This window comes from Ipomoea nil, unplaced genomic scaffold (genome assembly GCF_001879475.1).
Source record: "Ipomoea nil cultivar Tokyo-kokei standard unplaced genomic scaffold, Asagao_1.1 scaffold0259, whole genome shotgun sequence".
Classification (NCBI taxonomy): domain Eukaryota; kingdom Viridiplantae; phylum Streptophyta; class Magnoliopsida; order Solanales; family Convolvulaceae; genus Ipomoea; species Ipomoea nil.
Genome location: NW_017616687.1, coordinates 1 through 6,255, shown reverse-complemented (window position 1 = coordinate 6,255; position 6,255 = coordinate 1). Strand labels below are relative to the sequence as shown.

At 27.7% G+C, this 6,255-nt stretch overlaps 1 long non-coding RNA gene across 1 annotated transcript; it reads right to left on the bottom strand.

Moving 5' to 3' along the window:
• Nucleotides 1–2,753: 2,753 nt before the first annotated feature.
• On the bottom strand, nucleotides 2,754–2,966 carry LOC109147199. Its single transcript, XR_002048592.1, has 2 exons — nucleotides 2,925–2,966; nucleotides 2,754–2,822 (listed from the first exon to the last, which is right to left on the bottom strand). It is a non-coding gene; the product is annotated as an uncharacterized LOC109147199 (long non-coding RNA).
• Nucleotides 2,967–6,255: the final 3,289 nt, after the last annotated feature.

Genomic DNA, 6,255 nt, shown 5'->3' with positions numbered 1-6,255 from the left:
CATCTATTTTATTTTATGTATGGTCACCCAAGCCCTCATATATTGCCTATCATAAAAAGTTGGATTTAAATTTGTATTCCAGAATTATTTATTGCCTCATCTGGGACTTTCAGTAACAGAAATTGAGTAATGTTATCTTTTAAGCAATGCAATCAACTAAGAAGGAATTCATCAACCATAGTTTGGTAGCACAAAATTATCAATTTGGGTGTTTCTTTAGCTACAATTGTCCAGCTTGAGTAATACTGTCTGTACTTTGTGGACCTTTCTTCATGGGAGTGTCATTTTAGTTGCCATTTTCTATTATGTGTGGCTAAAGTATTTCACAGTTGTTATACCATGGTCCACCTTGCGAGGTGGACTTGGGTCTAAAATACACAATTTATATATTGAATGTTCACAATTTACCTATTAAATGTTTATTACAATTTACCTTTTACAAAATTGTGAACGTTCAGTATGTAAATTGTGTATATTGAATTTGGGTCCACTTTGTAAGGAGGACCCGGGTCCACAGAATACTTTGCCATTGTTTTACAACATTCAATATCCCATCTATTTTCAATATTTCTTTCTTTTTCGATGGTTTTATCTATCAACCAAATATTTGTAGGCCTATAATAATGTCAGTATTTTTTATTTTATTTTTCATTTATTAATTTTATTTAAAGTTTAAATAGTATCTCAAATTAATTAATTATCAAATAAAATATAATATACAGTAACTTTTAAAATCTAATTAGAATTATAATTATTTTACATATAATTTCTAACTTATATATAAAAACAAATTGAATAATATTTTTTTTTAGAAACAAAAATTAAAAATAAGATTGTAAAGAAGTGTAGCCACTTCATTACAACGCAGAACAGACTTACTTTATGTGGCGCACTAGCGGTTGTAACCTTTTGTATTTCCTTTTTCTTTTTCTATATGAATTTTCAAATCTTACTTCTTCAATTTTATTTTCTGATGATCTTATTTGATGCGTTTTGAAAAGCTAATTTTTTTATTTTCTGATGATCTTATTTGATGCGTTTTGAAAAGCTAATTTTTTTAGAGTAAAAAATGGGAGGATAACATTTTCCTCTTCTTTTCTCATACTTCCTAAGCTTGTTAGGTCTTGTACCTACACCTAAAATTTTGGCACTCCCAATCATTTGCTTGGTAGTTATGTATTGATTTGGCATCTCAAAAGCTACCATTGGGATGCCCTTGGTCTATTAAAAGTACAACAATAATTTACACTGAGCAACAATATTAAGTACATCAAATGTTATTATTAATGCACAAATGTGTAAGATGTTATTATTAGGTGCATTAATGTGATGTGAAAAGATAAATTACTCGCACTATTAAGTGAAAATAGTTGCACAGTTATTGTACTTGTACTTTTAATACATGTTACTTGCACCAAAGTTTGATTTATTTACAAAAAAATTTACATATGATCCGTTAGATCTGGACAAGTGGACGGCTGTGATTAATTCTCGGTTCTTTCTTGGTCATTTGTTCTCTATATATTCCATTTCATATGGAATAACATTCTTGTTCATTCAAAATTCATTTCATGAAACTATTAGTGAATTGAATTACATCAAAATCTTACAAACATTGAACCATTTACTTTTATTCTCCATTTTTCATTTCTCAAGTTTATGACTCGCATAATTTATTATTTTTTTTCAAGCCTCCATATTCATTTTCGAAGCTCAATTTACTAGAAATCTAAATACAAATTTGAATGAGTGAAAGTTAGGAATAATATGGGAAAGAGAGTCGTGGATGACGACCAAAGAGAAAATTGTGGTTAGCGATAGAAGAGAGTCAGGAATTGGATTGTGATTTTTGATGGAGGAAATGCTGGGATGAAAAGGGCAGTGATGAAAGCTCGATAGAAAGTTGAGGATTTCCCTACAATAATTAATTATTATAATTACCCAAAAAAAAAAGTAATTATTATAATTTTTAATTTTTATCTAAATTATTTATACTCAATTGATATTTAATTACCAATGACCTTGTGGTCTAGTGGGCATAAGTAGATCCCACAAAAGGGAGATTATGAATTTGAGCCCCATTGGAGGTCATATTGACTCTTTATGCCTCAGTAGATAACAAAGTCAGTAGTATAAAAAAAGTTGATATTTAATCATTATCTAATCATTTTTTTGTTTGAATGCTACTGGCTTTCTCAATCTACTGAAACACAAAGAACCAATAACGCCTCTACTGAGGCTTAAACTCACAACCTTATGGAAGTCCAACCCGGTACCATTAGACCCATGGTCTTGGTAGCTATTCAAATATTTTACTTTAGAATAAATTGCATTGTATGCGTAAGAATATTTTTTTCTCTTCCATTTTATCAATTTTTATAATTAGTTTGTTATTATGTTGACCATTTCAAATTACATTAAGGATATTTTTACACAAGTTCAAATACCTTTTAAAGCATTAGGGAGGAGGAGTTGAAGGAGCTACTTCTTATATACTTCCTTTATCATATTTTACTTGTTTGATTTATTATTCATTAGTCAATTAACTCTTTTTTTTTTTTCTTTTTAAAAACATTTTTGAAATAAATAATACATTTGATCTAATGTTAAATATATTAATTTATATATACTACGAACTAGCAATAAACTAAATACATATTTTCCAAAAATTAAATTGCACATAACTTAAGTCAAATCTTGTCAATCAAAACATACACAAAAATTGACCCGGTAATATTATATATTGAATATACAAGTCTTTGTGATTGGATAATCCATTATATTTGCAAAATAAATTAGTGACAAATTAAAGTGGACAGAACCTTCTGAGTGCTTGAGGCTACCCAGTATGGCGCCTTCTGAGTGCTTGAGGCTTTCCTCGGGTGTCCCCCTTCCAACAGTATCCAAAAAAAAGTGGACAGAACCTTCGAAGTTCCTAAACAATCATTCTTTATATATGACAACTAGTTTTATACCCGCATTGCGCGAATGAGTTAATCTCCAATGTTTATAATTAAATAAATATTTGAAAGTATATCAATGCAAAATTATATATAAGAAGTTCATATATGAGTAATTTAATGTCGAATTTTTTTGTTAAAATATGTAACTCATAGTATATGAATACAATGTAATATATGAGATTCATTATAATTGTTACTAAACTTTTTTTAAATAGTAACAAAGTATTTTTGTTTCAAAGGGTTCTAATATATTTAATTAATGCACATATATACAAGATCAATGAATGAATCAACGGTATCAATCCTTTAGGTGTTTTGCTCAGTGTTCAACGGTGCCAATCCTTTAGGTGTCTCAGTGTTCATTTAGTTCAACCATTATTGTTGAATAAATTATTATGGATAAAGAAATTTCTAATTTAAGGAATTTAGATGAAGTAGTAAAAATTTAATTAATTATAATGTAACCCAAAGATATTGGACGATTGGTAAATATGATGTAACCCAAAGATCAAAATGCTAAAGAAAGTGTTTGGTTATTTAACAATTTGAGCCAACAATTTGTTCTAAGCCACTGAAAATACAAACATTGCAATTTACAATATTTTCACTTAGCGTCTTTTAGAATGATTTTCCCAAACACACACACACACACACACACACACACACACACACACACCACACACACACACACATATATATATATATATATATATATATATATATATATATATATTAAAGTTTATTGTAGAGCCATTTCGACTCCTTGAATAACAAGAGGCAGTTTCACTGGCTCACTGCTTGGCCCATCAACGGATGGGCAATCTTAATTTTTAAATTGTAGCCTTAATGCTCCTTTTATTGGAGCCTCAAGTTCCCATGCCACTTTTTCCACCGATGTGGGAAAAGTCACAAAACTAAGACTCTCCATATGTTTTTTTTTTTTAATTTTTATTTCGTTTATTAAATTATTATTATTTTCATTTTTATTTTTTAAAAAAATAATAAAAATAATAATAATACTATATAATAATAATAATAATAATAATAATAATAATAAAATAATAATAATATTATTATTATTATTATTATTATTATTATTATTATTATTATTATTATTATTATTATTATTATTATTATTATTATTATTATTATTATTATTACCTTAGGTCATTTTACATGTTAATCTAAACAGTTAATTTTTTTTAATATCTTTTTACCAACAATTGATATAATTCGCTGGTTAAATCCGCTAACGCTAACCGCTAACTGCTGATTGCCAAACAAGGACATTGCGAGATAGTTTTCCACTTCAATTTGTTGTGTGATTTTATTATTTTAATACTCTCTTAGTCTCTTTGTCAACAAATGTCTCAAGTAGTTAATTTGATTGACTTAATTATATATATATTTTTTAATTTTTTCATGGTATTAATAAAATACTTGGTAAATAAATATATAACATTAATTTGTATTATAACTTTGATATTTAATTAAAAAATAGGGCACAGAAAATAATAGAAAATCTAGTGAATATAATCAATTGATGAATTTGAATGTAAAGAATTTTTACATTAGAGAAAAATAAAGACAATATAACTAATAAAATTATTTCTCTTAATTAATTTATTGATAAAGATTTTTTTTTTGTTTGAATAAAGACATTGTAGGGACAATGTAGTGAGTATAATCAATTGATGAATTTTAATGTAAAAAATTTTTATATTGGAGAAAAATAAAGACAATATAACTAATGAAATTATTTCTCTTATTTAATTTATTGATAATGAATAATTTTTTTTTGAATAAAGTCATTATTGACACCAAGGGCCTTGTGGTCCAATAATGGGACTAGGTTGCTCCCATATGTGGGAGATAGTGGGTTCGAACCTACCTTAGTTGAGACGTAGTTTAAATCTGTGGGTATCTTCTTTATAAATTAAAGAAGTGCATATTTATTATTTTTGTTATAGCTACTAAATTATTGTTTAATTTAATAAGAGTAAAATAGAGTACTAGAATGCAAAAAAAAAAAAAAAAAAAAAAGAAGAGTAAAATAGAGTACTAATTATGCCAACTTTGATTGGGATGGAGTTCGAACCTAAGATCTTTCTTATTGAAATCAATGAGTAAATTAATGGTGAACTAATAAAAATTAACGGAGAAGATCATACTTAACGAAAAAGTTAACGAATAATCATATATTAAGGATAAATTAGGAAATCTTAAAAAAAAATTAAAATCTAATCAATATGAGCCATTCATTTGATTATAAATATTTGATGTCATTTTTTCTACCCATACGTCTAAGGCTCTTATTAGTATAGTAGATTATTCTTCCAAATTTTAATCATCAAGTCGTCTCAAAAGGTACTCAATCTCAACTTTTTTAGTTAGGGGCATCACCCAATCTTCATAAACTCGAGAAACTAGTGGGGGATCAACCTTGTAGGTTTCTGTTGAATTATCTGTATGGTCGAGAGTCACTTCTCTCCCAAACACCCTAGCTTTCTTCGCCACTCGCTTTTTCACCTTTTCTTCAACAGCTTCAAATGTCACCAGCTTCATTAGAGCATCTTTGTCCTGCAGGCATAGGAAAAGTACGTAAGAAAATTTTACAAGGAAAATACTTGGTGTACTCTCATTTTATACTCTCAATTTGTACTTCCTCTCACATATTTTTGATTGTAGACATTTTTCTGTGGACCCATATGATGAAACTAACCAATTTTAATTTACCATCTTAGGGAATACAAATAAGGGAGTATAATTTGAGAGTGCATGTAGTAGAACTCATTTTACAATCCCTTGATTGTAATATCATTTGTAGTTTGCAAAATTGTATGCTATTTTTACATTTGGATGGTTAGTTTGTGGCCTCTCTCTCTCTCTCTCTCTCTATATATATATATATATATATATATATATATATATATATAAAATAGTTCCCTCCAACCAAATAATGTAATTTAGGGCTTCAACGAATTTCAATTCAATTGCAAGGAAATTACATTCAACCAAACAACCTGTAAAGAAATTGTTTCGGAAGAAAGATGAAGAAATGTATAGATGAGATGGGAAAGTGCAAAGTTGTCAGGGTGTTTGAAGGTAAAAATGTAAAAGAGTGTTTTTTTTTTCACGTCTCTTAAAATACATGCTAAAAGTAAGTAAGACACATAATTCGGGGATTGAGGGAGTATTATATATAAGATTTAAAATATTAATTAATTAATTATATATGCAATTCTGCTATGTAATGACAATTTATTTTCTTAAATTGTCTATTATTGTTTTT